We start from the raw sequence: 22022 nt of genomic DNA on the forward strand, positions 1-22022 counted from the left end.
GTTGGCGAAAGAAAACAAATGACGACTGAAAATGTGTACCCCAAGTACTCTTTATGTCGATGTCACTGCGCAATGCAAGCGATCTTCAGAAATAATGTATACTTTATTGAAGAAATGCAGTGTAGCGTGAAAAAGCGAAAATTAATGCAAAAGACAACTTCAGGGTTAGAGATTTAGAAGGGTGGGGAGGGGGGTGCAAGATGGGGCGCGTAATAAATGGCCCTTAAACCACTCTGCAGATGAAAAACTTGTTTTATAGTGCCAGCTGCGTACCAGTCTACAATTGATCAACAGCCGCAATAATTTTTTTTATTATTTCCACCATAGCGAAGTTACAGGCGCTCTGATGAAAGACTTCGTCACAGGCGCGGTTTTGTAGCTCGTCGTCGATACTAGGTTTGCCAACCGTCCCGAATTTAGCGAGGCACTCTGACTTATTTATGTCTAAAAGACCCGACTTCTGTATTTTCTGCTAAATAACAATCAATAAACAAAATTTTTGTAATGACTGACATGTCGGTTACAGATTTGTCTTTTTCGTCTTCTCTTGCATGTTTATATACATAAAGGTGGTCTCGTTTTGATCCTGGTGCTAGTTCTCATGTAGACCCGAGCTGCTCAAAGTAACGTTTTCTCTACTAATAGATATGTTAGCCAGGCAACTACAGCACTTTTCTTGTAAACCGCGACGTGTTAGTATCGAAGATCTTGTGATATTTTCTGCCTGTATATATACGCGTAACGAACACACGTGATGCCACCTAAATCTTCTTACTCTAACAGAGAGAAAGAAAAAGGTAAAGGTAGGGAGGTTAACCAAGGACGTTCCGGGTTGACTACCCTACGCTTGGCGAGGGAAAAATGGAAGAACAGATAAGGAGCGAGAAGACAAATATCAGTCAGTCATTCACAGTCAGTCGCAGAGGAATCCCCTCTGTCACAAACGTTCATACAATCCAGTGTCCTTTCAGAAACGCAGAAGGGCTTTCATGGCCTTTTGCATGCAAGAACGCATAGGCCATGGTTAGTGGATCTTTACTTCTGAGAGCGCTCTATTGTCTAGCAGGTTGAGTTTTGGTTGTAAAGTAAGTCGTTGAGTGTCAAAGAATGGGCAGTGACACAGGAGGTGCTCTAGAGTCTCATCACAACCGCACAAATTGCACGCCGCTCTGCTGACCATTCCGTCAGGAATTAATGGGGATTTGTAAATGCCAAGCCCAGCCACATGCGACACAGTAAACTTGTTTCGCGACGGGAGAGTCTAGGTCGCAGGCGAAGTTGCAAACTAGGGTCGAGAGAGTGCAAGCGTGAGTTGGCGAAACCCGGTGAATTCCATCGTACAAGTGTGATGTGGCGAGCAAGTGATTGAAGTTCTCGCGCAGCATCAGTTCTTGAAAGTGGTATAGGAACCCGCTGACATCTTGGGTGAGCCGAATGCGCAGCTTTATCAGTGCTGTCGTAGCCGAGAATTCCGCAATGGCTTGGCAACCATTGAAATACAATGTCGTGGCCTTTCTCGAGCGCGTGATTATGAGCGTGTGAGAGAGTCAGTGAGTGAAACAAGTTTATTTGGTCCACTATAGACGCAAGCAAGCTCAACGTCACCTGGCTAGGCCCACTCGGGGACCATGAGGTGAAACCTAACGGCCCTCTCGCGAGCCCTCTGGACTGCCAGGATTTGAGAGGCCTGCTGTCACATTTCGTACACTAGCTGCTCGTGACGATGAGCAAAACGAGAACAACGGGAAAGCAGGAGCCAACGTTTCGACAAGTAGACTTGTCTTCTTCAAGGCGACATATGCTTTCCTCGCTACAGTATAGACCTTTGCACCGGAAGCCTCGAACCAGATAGTCGCAAACGGATATCAGGCCCCCGTTAGCGAGAGTAGCTAGCGTCTCATAGTTGCCCTCTCTTGCTGGACTGTCACGCGCACAGTTCCCGCATTGACTGCACGACGTTTTCGCGATTTTAAGCTTATCCGCAGAGGCTATGCGAACGTCCGGGCAGCACTGCGCTGTGTACGGTTGTTCGGACAACCAGAAGAAGCGCAATGCAGTGAGAAAAGTGCAGTGCAGCACGCACAATGTTCTACAAGAGGACTGCGGCTGCAACATGTACCTGTTGTATCGGTTTCCTGCCGATGCGGTACTGAAACATCGCTGGATTAGCGCTGTACATCGTAAGGGATTCGAACCTAGGAAGTCGTCGTGCGTCTGCTCGATTCATTTTATCGACGGAACGCGGACATCTTAGAATACAGAGCCGATGCTCGGATACGCGAGGAAGGTAAGATGCGCTGTGTGTGTCTCCATCGTCAGCCCCTAATGTTTAGATGGGCTATAAATATGCAAATATGAGCCAACAAGGTCAAGTTTTGGCCTTGTTGGCTCAAGGCGGCAAGCCGACAGCGGCTGACGTCGACGCCATTCCGCAATCGCACGGACTGATTTGCAGCCACGGGCACTCAAAACAGGAAAGTAATCGCCTTCATGCGTAAAGCGACACCTCTCAACACTGGTGATACTTCCACTAAAGGTACAAAACAACGCTGAGGAGACTTAAGACATGGAGAATTATAGGTGAAAGCAGCTGCAGCGCTGAGCTGACGCTTCCCGGCGCCATCGGGCAGTCGCGTTCAGTCGTACGGCCGCTGCCAGCAGGAAAGTTTCCGTCTCGATGCGTAGCCGATGCCTCTCGACACTGCTGAGAATAGCACGAAAGTGGCAAGACGACACTGTGAAGGCCGAAGATACGGAGCAACACAGATGTAGGTAGCAACCAACGTTTTTAGATCTGTTTGTTGATAGCAACAGCAGTGCTGAGCCGGCCGAGGCTGAGCAACGACAGTCCAGTATGGCATCGCCGCCAAGCAGACGCTAGGCGGCGCCAGTAGTCCAAATATGGTGGCGCCCGTGGAAGCCTCAGTGCAAAGGTCTATATATAGGTGGGGTTCTTCTAAAGGGAAGAGGGCGTAGTGCGGGTGGGTGCGGCATCAAGCGAAGGTGTGTTAGCGCCGAGGGTGTCGAATTGAGAGTAAAGGAGTGCTGTGCACAAGGCCAGGGACACGGCCGCCTGTCAGTCACGTGTCAACGCCCGTGTGTCAGCCGGCGTGTGAACGGCGTGCACAGCAGCTCTCTATTACCTGTTTCGCTGGTGGTCGTGGGCTATCGTGTCTCTGAAAGAGATGTTAGAAGGAGCGGCAGAAACCGGTGCTCGTGAAAAAAGAAACAGCAATAGAATAGAAAAAGCTGAAGTTGAATAAATAAATAAACAAAAGCAAAAAGACGGAAAGAAGAAGAAAAGAACGCTAGGAAACCAAACTAAGTATTGTTGCCTATAGGTTGAAATTTAGCATAGCGAATACATTCTAAAGCTCCCTTTGAAATGCATATGCCTATTGGTTGTAATGTTTTGAACTTATGGATAAGCTATGATTCTTTGTATTTTATCTGTCGTTCAGAACGGAAATTCGGCTCTAAGATATAGAGTTTAAATTCATCACAGTTAGGACCTGGTTGGTTGAAATGCTCGACTACTCTTTGGGAAGCTTCAGCTGAGTCCGCGCGATATCCGTTTAATCGGACGTTCATTGATAGTCCCGTTTCACCGATATATTCTTTTCTTACAGAATGAACATTCAGACATATAAATCACATTTGAACTTGTACGAGTGAAGCCAGATTTGACTTCGTGCGTATAACTATTTGCGGTGCTTTTAATTTTTATGTGACTTTGAAGGTGCCTGCAGCTTTTGCACCTGGGGCGACAACATGCTCTTATTACAAGGTAATGATGATAGCTGACTTTTGCGCGCACTGACATGTCTTTAAAGGTCGAGTTGCGGCGATAGGTAACCCTTGGTACATCCGGGAACGCTTTTCTCAGACGCTCGGTACTTGATAATATTGGGTGGTATTTTCGTAGGATGTTGTTTATGTTTGGGAGTGCATTAGAATATTTTCTTTTAAAATATGGCGGTCTGTCAGGTTCTGGTGTAGGCTGTCTTTTAGCTAATTCCAACTGTCTCTCCAATATTGACGTGACATCATAAGCTCTATCGAGAGCAACTTTTGGATAGTTTATTTCTGCTAGCGTTGTTTTAAGGTCATTCAGGTGGTGGATATAATAGCGGTCTTCGCTGCAAATTCTTCCTATTCGTTTCGCTTGTCCGACAAAAATTCCTTGCTTGCAGTGTCGCGGGTGATGACTGTTGTAGTCTAAATATTGCTAGGTAGATCACCAGAATTTATGACAAAATATTCTAATGCACTCCAAAGCATAAACAACTTCCCACGAAAATACCACCCAATATTATCAAGTAACAAACGTCTGAGAAAAGCGTTCCCGGATGTACCAATGGTTACCTATCGCCGCAACAGGAACTTTAAAGACATCTTAGTGCACGCAAAAGTCTGCCAACATCATTCCCCCGTAATAAGAGCATGTTGTCGCCCCAGTTGCAGAACCTGCAGGCACCTTCAAAGTGACATTAAAATTAAAAGCACCGCCAATAGTTATATATTAGTCAAATCTAGCTTCACCTGCACAAGTTCGAATGTGATTTAGATGTTTGAATGTTCATTCTGTGAGAAACAATATATCGGTGAAACGGGACAATCAATGAACGTCAGATTAAACGGACATCGCGCGGACACAGCTGAAGCTTCCCAAAGCAGTCGCCGAGCATTTCAACCAACCAGGTCCTAGCTTTGATGAACTTAAACTGTACAGCTTAGAGTCGAATTTCCGTTCTGAACGAGACATAAAATACAGAGAATCATACTGTCGCGAAAAAAGTATACCGCGGGCCTCTTTGCTTTCTTTGCGGGAGTTTTGTGGGCTCCTCGACGCGGGGGGAAACCTTCGTACACAAATAACCGCGACGGCGCCACACGGGCATGTGCTGCCGCCTGGCCGCCGCCGCCGCCGCCGCACCTGACGTCACCCGTGCACATGACGAGTCCTCTTCCCACGCTCGGCTGTCAAAAGCTGATTAGTTATGGTCAGAGTGCTTTTGTGTACGGAGTGTTGACGCGACCATTTCTTGACCCCTTAAACTCTGACGCTTATTGGATGATGTCGGCTTGCCTGATTGGTCGGAGTAACAAAATAACCCATTGGTGGAGAAGCCTGCGCCTCCCGCCGGTCCGCGGCTCCCTTGAATGCTGGGGAAACGTATTTAAGGAATAGTTTGAGTAGTTTTGAGGTGTGAGCAACGAGACAGCAGCAGACGGCGCAACTTCACCAGGGGAGACCAGGCCGGTCAGGCAGGCCGACGACGACGGGTATGACATCGTTCTGTTTGTAGACATTTTTGTACAGTGTAAACTTAAGGTAAAATACCAAGTGAATACACCTAGTTGTTGGAATGCTACCTCTCTTCGTCGTAGCCGCGGATTGGGACTTGCCCCCGCCGGAGCTCCATCCCACTTCATCTTCCGTCTCCTTGGTGAGCTGATGCGTCTTATATCTAACGGCTGCCTCACTTCGCTGCAATACCTTATCCATAAGTTCAACACATTGCAACCAATAGGCACAAAAGTTTCAAAGGGAGCTTTAGAATCTATTCGCTATGCTAAATTTGAACCTATAGGCAACAACGCTTAGTTTGGTTTCTTAGCGTTCTTTTCTTCTTCTGTGCGTAATTTTTGTCCTTTTGTTTATTTATTTATTCCAATTCAGCATTTTCTATTCTTTTGTTGTTGTATTTTTTCACTAGCGCCGGTTTCTGCCGCTCCTTCTATCATCTCTTTCAGAGACACGATAGCCCACGACCACCAGCGAAACAGGTAACAGAGGGATTCTGTGCGCGACGGACACACGGGCGTTGACACGTGATTGTCAGACGGCCGTGTCCCTGGCCTAGTGCACAGCAGTCCTTTATTCTCAGTTCGACATCCTCGCTGCTAACACACCTTCGCTCGTTGCCGCACCCACGCGCCTTACGCCCTCTCCTCTTTAGAAGACCCCCCCCCTATACATACTGTAGCGAGGAAAGCATATGTCGCCTTGAAGATCGTATCTCCCTGCCTGACGGCTTTCTTTATTGGGATTTTGTTGCTTTCTTTATGGAGGACTACGGTGGCTGTGGAGCCGCTGTAGATATCTTTCAGTATTTTAAAATACGGCTCGTCTACAAGTCCACTTGTCGAAACGCTGGCTCCAGCTTTCACCTTGTTCTCGTTTTGAACTGAGTAATGTCATCTGAAAGTCGAAGGTACTGAGATATTCACCATTGATCGTCACTCCTAAGCCTTCCCAGTTCAAGAGCATGAATACTTCTTCCAAGCACATGGTGAATAATATGGAGAGATTGTGTCTCCTTGTCTGACCCCTTTCGTTATAGGTATCATCCTACCTCTGGAGAATTAAGGTAGATGTGGAATTTCTGTAGATAATTTCCAAGATATTTACGTAAACGTCTGTACTCCGTGATTACGTAATGCCCCTATGACTGCTGCTATCTCTGCAGAACCAAATACATTATTGTAATCTATGAAAGCCATATAGAGAGGCTGATTGTACTCTGCGGATTTCTCGATTTGGTTGATGACATGGATGTCACTAATCGTAGAGTACCCCGTCCTGAAAACAGCCTGTTCCCTTGGTTGACTGAAGTCCAGTGTTGCCTTTATTCTGTTGGAGATTAAGTGCGATACTGGACTTCAGTCAACCAAGAGAACAGGCTGGTTTCAGGAAGGGATACTCTACGTCGAGAAATCCGCAGAGTTCAATCAGCCTCCAGAAGCAACTAGTGTTGCTAGGCGACTTCAGCTGTGTTCTAAAGGGGCAGCATAGGTCAACAGGAACGCTCATTAGAGACAAAAGCTGTGAGTTATTAAACGAGATAATAGGTGAGCATGACAGAATACGTGGCTGAATGTCTCGAAAGGGAGAGAGATGTGAGATTACGCACTTCCAAGGAGCCAGTCCCGCTCGGCTTAATAGAAAATATCCTTCTTTACAGATGATCCCAAGATATGATAGTTGCTGTTGTGCCCGTATCCTCTTTCGGACCACCGCATAGTTAAATGCGATGTATGAATGAGAAATGGTGTAATACTAATGAGAATTGCAGAAGGTATACTGTCACCTCCCTAGAGACGAGATCATTAGCCAGTGAGTAATGGAAGCAATTCATTTTAGTAAACGAGACAGTACACCGACCATAGGTGTACAATGGGAAATATTGAAGAAGCGAGTCAACATAAAAGCCATTAGTCGTTCTAGCTCATTTCACTCACGTGCTAGACCGACTAATGACGAGAAGAAAAAAAGAAAATCCGAGAAAGCCTAAGTACTTCTTATGAGTTATGCTTTACAAAAGGGACATCGGTCATGCGTTCTTTGAACATTATAATATGAAAGGTTGTTTGCTGCTAGCAAGTGGATCTACACGACTTAAGATGAATGTTTCTAGGAAGCGTGTGACGTCTCTCCGACAAACAAAAACAACTCTAGATGCACATAAAACCCACACTGAAAAAGAAAAGACGCTGGATAATTTGAACCTTGTTAAGTCAGCCGGGGCAGATGGGCTCAATACTGTGCGGTATGAGGCATTAATAAAAAATATTGTTTCCTTCCTTGAAAGTGGTTTTCGACGAAGCATATGCGAAGAAAGCGCTGCCGCCGTCTTTTGTCAAGCCACGCTGTTCTGATATCAAACACTTAACAAAGAGATAAACTAACAATGGTTGCGTCGTACAGACCGATGCCATTATCGAATTGCGATTACAAGACACTAATGAAAGTATTCGGTAGAAGAATGCAAAATTTTATTAAGTAAATACTTGGTCCCCATCAGATATGCGGCATATAGGGGCGTTCAATTATAATTTATATTGGAATGTTGTGACGCCACACATGCTGCAGTTGCTATTCTCCAGCTCCATCTAGAGAAAGAATTTGCTTGCGTTCTCCGTGAGATTTCGCTTGCTGTCCTTGACCCATCACCACAGACGGCGTGGTCTTGGCGTATTGCAACTACTTAACAGGGTTAATCACGAATAAAATTATTAGGGGCCTCCATTCACGTGAATCGTTCCGTGCGCCAAGGGTGCCCAGTGAGTCCTCTGTTGTGTACAATTTAAGTTAAATGTTTGTGTTTATCAATAACAGAAAATGGTACCATTCGCCGGTTTAGGGCTAATGTGAATTGAGGTGACACTTGTGGCTTACGCTGGAGATGTAGCTGTTTGTTGCACGGCCGAAGAAAGTATACCTGAACCAGCCAACGTAGTTAAAGATACGGAGAAGTCACAGGAAGCTTGGTGAACAGGGAATAGCGTTAGCGGTTTTGGTATGGCGAGTGGCCATTGACCCTAGGCACTTTTGCCAACATCCGCTGCGAGTATAAACCTGTAAAATACCTAGGAGCGTCCCTTCCAAGTTGCAAAAACAGTGATGATTTCTCTAAAGGTGACGTTAAAGAAATATGAGAAAAGGCAGAGAGGCGGAAATGCACTTAGTTATCAATGTTCGCGTAAATTTATTATTTATCAGTAAATTGTGGTATGTTATGCAAGTGTTACACCTTTTTTGATGATATTACCATGTCATCAGTACTGAAAGTATGCCAGAAACCATTCGTGTTTATATTAAAGAGGTTGAAGCAAGCATACGTTTTTTTGGCTGTACGTTTTCCCAATTAGTATATATTTTCCTTAAAATGGTAAAAGTTTTGCAATGACATTTGTTATATAGTTCTACCGATACCATTATATAGAGCTCTGTACATTGGAGGCCAAGGACAAAAGTCCTAAAGAAAGTGAAGAAGATGCAAGTTCAACGAGGTGAGCAACCCTTTTTGTTTAAACTTCATACAGGAACCCTCACTACACGGTTACCTTTACAACAATTTACGTTTTATTTACCGTGACGAACAAACCGTGTTATATGCGAAAATGAAAACATGATACAACTGATAATATTTTATAAACTGCTCAGAGCGAGTGCACACTCTGAACGTGTTATAAAGAATATTAAAATATATCTGCCGTTAGAACTACAAGGAATCCGGGATTCAGCCATATACTCTGAAAACTAATGAGGGTATCGCACGAGTGAAGAGACCAATTTACTCTTCAAAGCGTTGTTTTACTCTCCTAAAATGTCGAGTGGAATAAAATGCATTGTTCACTTCGTCAGCAAGAAGGGAGTGAGATGTGCTTTTCACTCTGCCCTTCTGAGAGAGAGTAGAATACCCGTTCTACTCTTGAGGCATTAGAGAACAAAACGTATACCGTAAGCACCTGCTTCAACTGTAGGAGGCTGGCCCCGAACATGGCGATGTATTAATCACGCGCGCTAAGCAAAGAACACACCATTTTGCTTCTAGCAGGCAGCCACAGTTAAAAAAAAAAGAGGAGCTATCGCCCTACTTTTTCAGTCGTTGTCCCACCGTGCGCACGCACCATATCGCGGAACAGCACAGCAATGGAGAAAAATGATCCGTCCAGCGAATAGCAACGAAGGCCATCCAAGGCAGATCGTGTGTCAGCCATCTCGCGTCGCCGCGAAAACACGACACTCGTTCGTCATTCGTTGGATATGACAACAAATCCTCCACGGTAAGTGAATTCTAACTTACGTGCTCATTCTGTGTGTATGACATGCTATCGCAAGGAAGTCGTCGCGGCACTTAGCCGCCGCGATTGACAACAGACTAGGCAAGGGCAGAGTTCTGACTGGTGTGGTAGAAGTCTGTTGCCCGCTTTTTGGGTCAATGTTGTCAGACTGCCTGCCAAATTTTACGGGGGAAAACACCGTCAAATATAGCGAATGCAACGAGGCCGTTTCCGAAGCGTACAGAGTTACTAGATCAGGAGTATAACACGCGCACGCCTCCCAGCTTCCGATAGTACCGTAAGGTCGCTGCATAACCCGCGTGCTTTCGAATCGTTTGCTTGTTGCGGGCCCTGTTCTCCGACGGTACGAAGCGCTTTCTTTCGCTGTACATGCTGTGCCTGGTACCCGCGGGACGAGGCTTTCGCTGGATATGAATCTGAGACGCGTTGCATAACGCTCGAGGCGCTTTATATCACTGCGCGCGATCACAGCAATGATAGAAAACAACTGCATCGCCTTCCTTTGCCTAGGCAGTCTATTGGGGCTTATGCTGCTCGCAATGAAGACTTTTCTGAAACTTAGACGCGTTGCATGACGCTCGGGGCGTTTTATATCGCTGCGCACGATCGCAACAACGGTAGAAAACCGCTGCATCGCCTTCCTTTGCATAGGCAGACTCCTGGGGCTTACGCTGCTCGCAATGAAGACTTTTCTGAAACTGAGACGCGTTTCACCCTTCCTCTGGGGGTTACAAGCGTAATGTGTGCATTTTGTTACTGCATGGAAGATCAAAATATGTTTATCGCTTTAATATTTTTAGTGGAGAAAGAAAGTATCAAAATAAAACGTTCCTTTAATTCTGTGTTACCAGTCATCTGTTGTACACAAAACAAATTGGTCCAATAAACTAATAACTGCGGTCTAAATGCTACTTTTACATGCCTTCAAGAATGTAAAATGCTAGATTTCAAACTGCAGCAGTAGGCGAGTCTGTCAAAAATGAACTCCATTGCGCACCTCATAAATGAAAATAAGTTCATGCCTTTTAGTAAGCTTAGATGCAGGCCGCAGTGAACTGTTTCTTGTTAGTATTGAAATGTTGGAAAGCTTGCCATAAGAAGCCTTGTTACCCGTTCTTATAGGCACATCCAGTCATATCCATTGATCTGGAGGACCATATTTTCATCTCTACTGAGTATCATGTTTGCAGATATGATCCTTAAATTATGGCTTGAGCAGTAGCACTACCAGAGATTGTGCGGGGGGCACACTGGGCACGTGCTTAGGATGTGTCACAAGTGGTGTTTACGAAACACCAGACTAATGAAAGGCTTACTACATCTGACAATGACCAATATTCTATTCATTAGTAGTATTGTAACATTGGTACTGAACGAGGATGAACTGTCGGCTATTTCTTTTTTCTTCAAATCTAGATTAGCAGTTGACTGTTGCGGTCATTTAGATGTTTCGCATGCATTTCAGTAGGAAGACTAAGAGCTAAGGCTTTCTTTTAGCGCCGTGACCTTATTTCTTGACTGTCTTGATGTTGTTTTACACCATGTTCTCGTGTTTACTTTTGCACACGATATTTTTCAGGTACCAGTTTTATATAAGGCAAGGACACAAGGATGTCAAAGAGCCAGCCAAGGGCGACTCCATGCAGTGCAGAGGAGCGCACGCCGAAGAATCAAAATACATTAACATGCAATTTGGACGAGAAAACTAGAATGTAGGTATATTGAGTGTACCATTTCACTGAATGTCAACAAAACTTTCAAAATACAGTATGTGACACCAAGATGAAAGTTCTCACGTGCTCTAGGTATTCATCTTAACATGGTGTTTTTACGTAATATCTCTGATGGGAAAGTCAAGATCAAGTATGCTCTCTGGAGACAAACACGTAGGGGAAAGTGTCATTGAAAAGTTAAAACTGTGTTCTTAAAAAAAGCTGATTAGGTTTGTGAGAAGTGACTGCTTTTTGTCTTGCCTCTCAACAGATATATCCATGTGATAAAAATATGGTACAATGAAATTGTACATTTGCTTAGTGACATAATACATACATGCTTTGAGCACGGTGCCTGTGTTCACTATAAAAAGTAACAGCTCATGCTTAATTTGCTGCTAACATAATTTAACAACACGTGAATGCATGGGTGCAAATACGAACCACTGTTATTCTGTATTTCAAATGCTAACATGAAGCGGACAGATTTTCATGTCTTCCATTTTATCAATGTTTTATACCTAATTTTAGAAGTATGGCTTCCTCTTAGGTTCAAGAAAGGGGAAGCATTGGGGGCAGAGTATCCCATGTTTAAGAAGTCATAACCGTTTACGTGCATGCTCACGAAACCAGTTCACTAGAACCGCTCGTGCCTCCCGAAGCGAAAGCAAGGAGCAATTAAGACCTTTAACTGTTTACACCGTGGTGCGCACCTTAGGTCTTAGAAGATGCCGAATCACTTGCAATTTAAGATTATTTTAAAAATATAAAATTATGATTTCTCCTGCTGTTAAAATAAGATCGTAGCTTCTTGCAGGTATTTGATATTTTGATTAGGGTGACTCAATCTACTTGCCAACCAAGTATGCTAGTGGAGGCAGACATGTGTTCAATGCAAAGAACTGAGAGCATCTGAGTGGAACACTTGTTCCTCATTTGGCAGATGGAAATATATAGTGTTAATCAAGCAAAAACCCGTAAGGTTGATGGTTTCTGCAGGCATAATTTTATAAGGCAAAATAAAATTAAAGCGTTTTTGCACATGGTAAATTTCTGGACTTAAGATAGAATGTACAGTGAGGCGATGTATTAATCTTCCCAGACACAGATGCACTTGTTTTGAGACGAAGATAAGATTCTGTGAAGTGCGATATTTTTTTGGCGTATCTTAACCATTTCAGCAGGAAAAAAGCTTTGCTTTCAGGTAGTTGGTTCATTGTGAAAGCATATGCACAGCCGCATGCAAAATCCGCGTGCATGGAAGGGGTATGTCAGACAGGATGGAGCCTTTCCCAATTTATTATTTGCTTCTTTGTTTGTCTTTTTCATGCACTTCCTTGCCTGTACTTATGCTTATGTCGCCTTTGCTGCATCATATTCATCACATCTGATTTTTGGTTCACATCTGAAGCCACGCTAAACTCTAGTTAGATTGCATTTTCAACTAGTCACAATAACTGATCATGTAATTATGCAAGCTGCTCCTGAGAAGTATAGCATTCTTACTGTAATGCGGAATGAAAAGATACTGTATATGACAACAAATTTGATGCGCATGATTTTAATGCCAATGCTCCTTGCAGTTTTATGCTCATTTGCCACATAATATTGTAACAGACTACACACTAATATTGTAAAGTTAATTTTATTTATTTGTGAGAAAGTGTAACAGATCAATCTCAACAGCACCAGGAAGCTACATTCGTCAGGGCGCCAATTGAATAGGAAATATGATATTCCTCTGTATCGCTTTGAGACCAGGCAGGATATTGCTACAGAACCACGACTAGACACCCTTAGAAACAATGGGGTGAAGCGCATACATGAATAACTTTATGTGAAATATAAGCAAAGCTAGCTAGACCTGTGGCCTCACATGAGAATATGCAACACATTTCTAAATGCACAGTATACTCAGTCAGGAAAATCCATACACTGTTCAGGACGTTATCAAATGAGCTGCTGTCTTAGAATATGGCACACAAAAAAGTTTCTTGCACAATTTATGTACGTTACCAACCCCATGCGTAGAAGCTCATCTGGTAACCTCTGCCATATAAGTGCATGCGTTTTGTGCCAGAAATGCGTTTGCTAGCCAGTAATGTGGCGCATATTTCTCTTTGATCGTAGTGTCAATACTTTGCGAGTTTCACACATTTGTTCTATGTTTAACTTTCCATTGTATACTTTATTTTTGAGGAGGTGGAGCCATTTGAAGATAAAGGATATTTCTACACTAATACTGATGAAACTTTAGAGAATATACTTATTTTTTATTGCAAGATGTGTTGTAAAGTTCATGGGTATCATTTTAATCTGATTTTATGTGTTTGTCAGTATGTTTCTCAAAGTATAATACAGTTTGTCTTGTGACTGATCAATAAAAATTTTGACTTTTGAAGAGAAAAAATGTTTTTGATTTGAGTAACTCGGCGACTACAGATTACATCCGATTCACCAAGTATAAGGACAGGAGTTGCTTCTGAAGGAATCGAATATTCCCCACATGTAAGTATTGCTAATCCCTTCTAACGTGACCATGGCGCTACATCGTGCTTTCACTGTTGGGAAGAGTACTAGCACTCTGTTCTGAAAGAGTACAAGCACCCTGTTTGTGGGAGTAGAAACACTCGGCTTGGAGGAGTAGAAGCACTCGGTCTGGGGGAGTACTATTACCCTTGTGGGGAGAGTATCAGCACTCTGTGGAAGAGTACATACACTCCCTTGCGGTGGCATAATAAAACTGTCAGGAAGAGTTACTCTACTGCTTCAAAGAGGCTCGATCTACTCTCGAAAAGAAAGTGAAATATGGGACAAGCAGATAATCCCTCGAAGAGAGTGCCTGGAACTCTCTTTGTTTTTAGAATGATACAAGATGAAGCCTTTATTTCCTACAGTCTAATTATGTAAACAAGCCTCCACTGTTTATGGCACACCCGCATGGCTGGGTTTCACTGCAACCCTGATCGGCGTCCAGCGTGCCTGTCCTTTTTCGCGGGAGCATTGCTAATTTAATGAAAGTGATAAAGGCACAACTATGTGTCCCGCATTAGCTGTCAGTAGTGGAACCCTTGACAGCCCTTATAGAACTTTTAAATGAGAAACTTAAAAAGATCAGCCATATCACATGCATTCAGTGACCTTCATGTATGAGCTGATAGCAAAAAGTATGGTGGTGTTTGTTGCAACGTCGAGAGCCTGGAAATAAAGAAACAAAGATTATACATATACCTCAGTATATGCGGAGCCCACGAACTCATCTTATGCCTTGATCTTCTGTCGAGTGGGTGGAATCGTATGGCCGCAGCCTTTTTTTAGCCCGTGGTGAGTAGCACCAATCGACAAGTTTTAAAAACGACATATTTACATCTAAAAACTGCAACAATCTGCCTGGGGCGTGCGCTTAAGAAATCGTGTGTTCATAGGTTCGAGACAAGTTTTGATGACAATCAGATTGTGGGGCTATTAAAAGCCGGCTACTCTAACTCAGTGGTGACATCAGTGGGGGAATTTGCTCGAGAAGCCGAAATGCAACAAAAACCTAAGGTGGGCGATGAAGTCGAGCGTAACGCTCGAAAAAAGGCCCAAGTGGTCCAGTACCTTCATAGTGTTAGCCACAACCTTAAGAAAGTAGTGGACAGGCATGGAGTACCTGTGGTCTTCTCCGTCCCGAACAAGCTGGCCCGTCTGTGCCCCCGAATTACGGGTGACGCTACGAACTGGTGTAAAGTACAGCAAGTTAAGCGTTACGTGAATTGCTTCATTGGAGTGGTTTATCTGATTCCGCTCAGCTGTAGCACGTGCTACATTGGGCAAACTGGGCACTGCGTCAACGACCGAATGAGAGAGTATACGAATGTTTTAAAGAAGGCTACGACTGCGCACTTGTCTGCGCATTTCAGGTCTTGTCCCGACTGTGAAGCACTGTTTTTTTCTTTTATGTCAGGCTTCTAGGCATAAGCAAGAACAAAACCGCCTGCGAACTGCTAGAGGCCTACCATACCCAAACCACTGGTCTAGCCTGCGTGAGTCAAACTACTGTTGCGCTTTATGATTCGGAATTGATATTTCTAAGGATATAAAAATGACCGCTCCTTCCAGTCCGTGAAGATGGTCGAACAGCGAAGCTGTGTTAGTTACACCGAGTGTTACGCCATGCAAGTCAAATTTCGTAAGCACTCTATATTGTAAATATTTTCTTTCACTATTCTTTCATCTCATTTTTGCTTTTGCGTCCTTCGCATGGTGAGCATGCTTTAGGAGTGTTCCTTTTTTTGCGCTTCTCATTTTTTTTCGCGCGTGAGGTTTCTGTCTGTGTGTGTATGTGTCTGTTATTGGCGATCCCGTTCACTAGCCAACTCTCGCGGACCCTCGCAGCAGGTAGCTTCTTCCTCAGGAGTACGCACTACTCGTGGTCTTCCCATGGTTGTAGCTGGGATGGAATGTACAGAACCACCAATTGAAAGCTTCGTATATTGGGCGTATGACCCCCTTGCAGCGCCTGCAAGATGCGGACGCTGCAAACGTTTTGACAACTGGTTGTATTGGTTCGACGGTTGACGCGATTGCCAGCACTTCTTGCTGGCGCAAGAAGTGTCGGCAGCCACGCGATCCTAGTATCGCGTTTAAATCGCTGGGCACTGTTCCTTGGTCGCAAACCGCAGCATAACATTTGTTTCTTTCGTGACAGGGTGGAATCAATCGTCGATAAATTCGACGCCAATTAAAACTCTTGCTTGGGCTAGTTGGTTCATGCTTGAATTAGTAAAGACAAGGCGCAGAAGACCAGGACTCAAGAAGAAGAACACAAACGACAGGACCGGCGCCTGTCGATGCCAATGTGGCTCGATCGCCGACAATGCTCCATGTGAGATAAGATGCGCGTTTAAGATAGCATTCTAGATGGGGCAAAGGGGTCACTCCATCCCCTTTCCCCCCGTTTAGCTCTGCTTTCCCTCTCCCGCTATGTCATGGGCACCTTTTTAGCGAAGTCCGACTATGACGCCATAGGTTTCCCATACACAGCTACGCTTTAAAAGTGATAACAATTCCTTCGGCTGACTGGCGTCCTTTGCGTGTTTCATGATTTGTGCATGCGTTTGTTTTTGTGTATATAGGATGCTCTGTTTTCGGAATAAACATTTATAAGTACAGCGCCCGTCTTTCCTTTCCTTTTGCCTCTCTCTGTTTTCTCTTATTCGAGTTTTTTCGCTAAGGAGTATCGTGTTAACTATTGACTGCTCTGCGGGCGTCATCCAACTTGCCCTACCGCATGCCGTTGGCCCTCCTGATCCTACGCCGAGTCGACTATGTTCCACCAATTACATTAACCTACCTCACCGACCGGTGACATATATCGGCGCTTCGCCCGGTACTCCTGTTGCCGACAGCGATTACATCTTGTCGCGCAACGTCACCGTCCTGCTGTCGCAGGACGTCGCATTCCCACACACAGCCGCATGTATAAAAGACAATGCCACCTGTCCTTTTCGGCATCTGCCCTCAAGTGCTACCTCTGGGCATATCTGTTGCTACCTTGGCCTCGGCTTGCGACTACCATATTTCTGCTTTTACTAGTGATACTCCGTCGCCTACCTCTCTTCGTTCAGGACCTACAACCCCAGTATTAGAGCCTTTCACGTCAATAGCCGCGTTTACATGAATGCGACAGTGTCGCATCGTATCGCATTCATGTAAACAGCGGTAATGCGCTAGGAAGGCGCATCGCAATAATGCGCCAGGCGAGGGTAGTTTTACGGGCGTGAGTCGACTCTCGCGTAGCATGTAAACGCAGGATCGTCGCATTAGGAATTATGGGAAGGAATTAGCTGCGGGACTGCCGCGCTCGTGAAGCTGCGAGACAGCAACGTTAGTCCATGCCGACAAAAGTAGCATAAGAGGGAGACGTAAAGCTGCATTCCCAATTTTGCACAAGCGTCAGGCTCTCGGTAGTCGGTACAGTCGGCACCATGGTCGGCACTCATGCACCGACGTGCACTCGGCCCACTACCGGAAACCAGTTACACCGGAAGTCGGCTGCACTTCCCTTATACGACACCATGTGGCGCTACGTTCTCGTGAGAGTTAATGCGCTACATGTAAACGGCGTCGCATCGCCTTTCCCAAATGCGCTTGGAAATGCGATGCGCCACTGTCACATTCATGTAAACGGGGCTAATCATCCCTCTTGACCTTCCGGCCCACCGTGCGGACGCCATTATATGCCCCATTACGCGAAAATACCGCGTTGTTGTCGGTGCCGCAACCGAAAGATCATACCAAAAATGTCCCACGGCGCGACGAGTAAAAACACGTCAAAAATGCTCGGATTGACGCCAGCTTTCTCAGGCAAGTTTCTGTAAACAAAGTCAATTTATAGAATTGAAAACAAAATTTGGTGCATTTCGGTTTGGGTGGGAGTTGCATCCGGGCTGCGAGACAAGCGCGCTTCCCCGATGCCACATGACTCCACGCTAATGGTCGTCCAAAGTTGTGCCTAGTGCGTGCTTCATTGCATACGTCACGTCGCTGCCTCCCGCGCACTTGCTTTTGATATGTTATAGGTGCTGCGTCTACTGGGATGCACTCCCAAGCGAATACCTCAGCGGCATCTGCGACATACCCCAACGACGTGCCCATTTCCACATACCCAATGCTCCATGTTCTCGATTCACAAAGGCGCAAACTCACTGGCACTTGCCCAGTGGAATATAAGCAGTGGCCGAAGTTGTAGTGAAAGAAGTTACATGCGGACATACATCATACATCCCACAATGTGGGTGACTAAGAAAAACGTTGATCAATAAAATAATAATTACAGCATAGAAAACATATCTAAAATGACACACTCATCACACGAAATAACGCTAATCACGATATTGTCGCTAATCATCACAAAATAAGTGTGCGCGCCACCTTTATTTTTTTTCTTTCTTGATGCGACAACAGCATCACACTGCACAGAACTCAATATCAGCTAACTGCCCATGGCCCTACTTAGATTTCTGCAAGATGTAATGTCGCCATTTTTGTTTATTCAGGCAAGTTTCGCTCCATTCTTATCTTTGCCCACCTACGCGCACGTGTAATGCAGCAGGGTACACATGGGGGCTACTTCGTGAATTATCACGGCGAGAAGGTAAGACGGGTGCAACGGCTAAAACCCATGACGCAGCTCTGCGACCTACGTCGTTCAGTTGTTGTCCTGTGTTGGCGCTGTTTCTTCAACAAGATGTGTTGTGCTTTGGGCTCTTTTTTCTATTCATACTGAATGACAGCCCATCTTACAAAGGTCGTTTGCCGTTATCCATCGCCATCAACAACCAAAAGTAACTGCCCGAATTTCGCTTCGGAAAAGAAGAGGAAGACTGGACCTCGGCGGCGAGAGGTGTGCCTCAGGGATCAGTACTTTCACCAGTATTGTTTAATATTTTGCTCAGTAGAACCCCCGTTCATCCAGGTGTCAGTACCTACGTATATGCTGACGACATTGCTTTCTTTTTGCTACTGTTGGATCCTCAGCGCTGACGCCCGTTGTTGCAAATGGGTCGCAAGCCCCAAGGGTAGCGTTGGCCTGGCGGCCTGGGGCACAACTGGAAGCATCCGAAGGTCCCGGCAAAGCATGAGTCGACTGGTAACAGAACAACTTGTTTATTCTAACATCGCAAAAGAGCGGGCGGTCAGGTCGACCGAAGTGGAGAGACGGGAGAGCACGTAACTCAACGGAAGAAATCGGAGCCTCTCTCTCGGCGTCCGGGGGCAGCTGCTCTTATACTCTCGGAGTTGAGGGCAAGAGGAAGGCCTCGTGACGAGACCACGTGACGGCGGGCACGGACACGCTGAGAGACACGTTGAGACGAGTGTAGTGACGCATCCGCCAACCCGGCGCCTGTCAGACCTCCTCGCTTCACACTTGGGGAGCTCCTCTCCCCGGCTGCCGCGCTTTGACAAGCGTGGGCACACACACACACACGCACACACGAAGACACGTGGCACTGAAACACGCCTAGACGCGCTTGGCGGGGAGGCTTTGCGGCAGCTCCGAACGGGCCAAAATGTCCGCCGCTTTGAACGAAGCCCCGGCGTCCGTTGCATCCGCGCCGGCTATACCGCGCGTCGTAGGCGAAACGTAACACTACCGTTAGTGACATTTACTCCCTTTACCAAATTTTGCAGTCGTATCTGAGGGAACTGGAAGGCTGGCTGGATAGCTTACACTTACACTTGAATGCTAATACGTGTGCTATCCTTGCTTTTTTTGTTAAGGACCCAGTACACACATCACTTAATTATCACCTAGAAGATATCCCACAAGTAGAGTCACTAAGTACCTTAGAGTTATTCATAACGGATCTCTCAACTGGTGATCTCATATTGAGTATATTCCGACAAAAGGAGCTCGTGCAATGGTCATTTTCCGCAAGTTGAGCAATCGAATATCAGGTATGCGAAGAAAATCACTTTTGTAGATGTACAAACTGTACATCTGGCCGTGTTGTATTCTCAGGTGTACCAGCCCACAAGCTTCGGCCACTAATTTTATTAGAACGAAAGGCACTACGTCTGGGCTTAGGACTTCCGAAATACGTTGCAAACGCCGTATTGTACCCGGAAGCGAGAATCCCAGCCATTTTATGCCGATTTTACCTTCTGACCGTTCCGACTTTTCTAAGACTGTCTGAATCACCATTAAGCCGTTCTGAAATAATTTTTATCTCTGATCCAGAATAATTTACTTCCCGTTCATTGGCCTAGGTTTCATACACCACAGGTCATATTTGTGCAAACATTACTTGAGCCACTTAATACACAAATTCGCGATGGCATTTGCAGTAATACGCATTCAAATTCCCCGAAAATTATGTTTGAAGACATTTTTCCAAACCACAAACCACGCAAAACTATTTCCTTACGGCATCTTAAACGGCATATTACAAGGCCATGTAAACACTCTAGCAACAAACATTATCATTGCGACAGATGCTTCGCAGTGAGACGAAAAAAACTGGCATTGGAATATTTTGCCTTGGACTCGACTGCTCTATCTTTTTTTTTTTGCGGGGCCCGTTTTTCTGGTTTAGTTTATAGCAGTAATTAAAGTTTTACGTAAGTTGGACCAAACGACTGCAACATCTGCTTTTATTACTGACTCACTACCTGTGTGCTCTTCCCTTACCACTGCTAGCGATCGGCCTATGCTAAAACTGTTTCACTTGCTAGTCCCTGCACATAAGCAATGTGTTCATTTGATTTGGGTACGCGGTCATAAAGGTTTGTTTTTCAATAAAACTGCCGATTCACTGGCAAATACATGACCTCTCGGCCCAGTACTTCCTGTTCTACAAGTGAAACCACATACTACGGCGGCTAGATTTCTTATTCGATCAATTGTGAAAGCCTTATCAAACCCAGTTCTGACTGCTTCTCCAGATTATAAGCACCTGGAATTTCCCTGGTGTAGTGAACCATGTAACACAAACAGGCACGTACGCAGGCTTTTTTTTCGGGGGGGGGGGGCCCAACCCAAGGTAACTTTTCTGTGCAAATGAGGGGGGGGGGGTACCTTGACTAGTACAAATATGAATAGCGCCCATCATTCGCCATAAAAACGCGTAAACCCACAAAAGAGAAATGAAATAAGGTGTATTTTACAGGTACGCCTGTGCGATACGCCTCTCCCTTACTTGGCAAACAAAGAACCACGTCAAATGGACTCGCGCAGGAAAGAAGCGCAGGAATAAAACTGCCAAGAACAAGTACAGAAGCGAACGTGTAATATAAATATTGCTTTAGTGGGATAGAACTTTAAGAAACAGCAGCTGACAACAAAGGCACACGGACTGCGCGGAGTTGTCTTACTCCGCCAGCCAATCACAGAAGCAAACAAAATCGTTGTCATGCGGCCTTTTCAAAATGGCGTCGTACTTGATACCTCCGGAGCGTCTGCTATTCTTCAAGAGTTTTTTCATCGGCGGAAGCAATGAGGTGTGCAACAGACATGCACAAAATGTATGGAATCTGAGCATTTCACTCTTCGAAATCTGCTGTGCAGTTCATTTCACTGCTGAACCCGTTTTACTCATGAAACTTCACTGGCAACTGAAGTGAAACTTCACAGCGAATAGTTGTAGCGAAGCGAGCATGGTATTGCAATTCAATAATGGATTAGGTATTCGCCATTCCACAGTAATAGGCGAGGGGAAAGGTATAAAATTACGCGCTAATAATTTTATTTTTATAGTTACCGCCTTATTTGGTTAACAAAAAAAGTTTGAAGTACGAATTATTTGCAGCCTCGCGGAGAAGCAGTGGCTGGCGGTTATGAGGGCGTGGGCTGGGCTTCATTGCAGACTTAAGTGGAAGCTTTAGCTCGGGTGCTCCTATCTAAATATATGTAATGTAAAAGGATAATTCGTTTTTCTCAGCAACCACTGCACCAAATTTGACAAGCTTTGTTGCATTTAAAAGAAAAACTTAAACTCCAGTGACCGTTGGCTTCGAATTTTTCCTTTAGCTTGTCAATGTTTTATTAAAAATTGGCAAAAATCAAAAATTGTCAGAAAACGAGACTATCAAGTTTGCAACTCTGTCTTTCGGCAACGAGAAATGATATCACAATTCTGTAAATTGCACCTAATAGTAGATCTAAAGCGTACAAAATTGATATGTTACACATGAATCTAAAAAAATAGTAATATGGAAATACAGCTTTTCCTGAAC

General features: G+C 44.9%; 1 protein-coding gene across 1 annotated transcript in view; it reads left to right on the top strand.

Annotated features, from left to right (window-relative positions):
* The window catches only part of LOC126524203 (uncharacterized), a 101033-nt gene that overhangs the window by 20981 nt on the left and 58030 nt on the right, over nt 1-22022 (top strand). The gene's annotated exons all lie outside the window — the stretch shown is intronic.

The sequence above is a fragment of the Dermacentor andersoni genome, chromosome 3 (genome assembly GCF_023375885.2).
Source record: "Dermacentor andersoni chromosome 3, qqDerAnde1_hic_scaffold, whole genome shotgun sequence".
NCBI classification, from domain to species: domain Eukaryota; kingdom Metazoa; phylum Arthropoda; class Arachnida; order Ixodida; family Ixodidae; genus Dermacentor; species Dermacentor andersoni.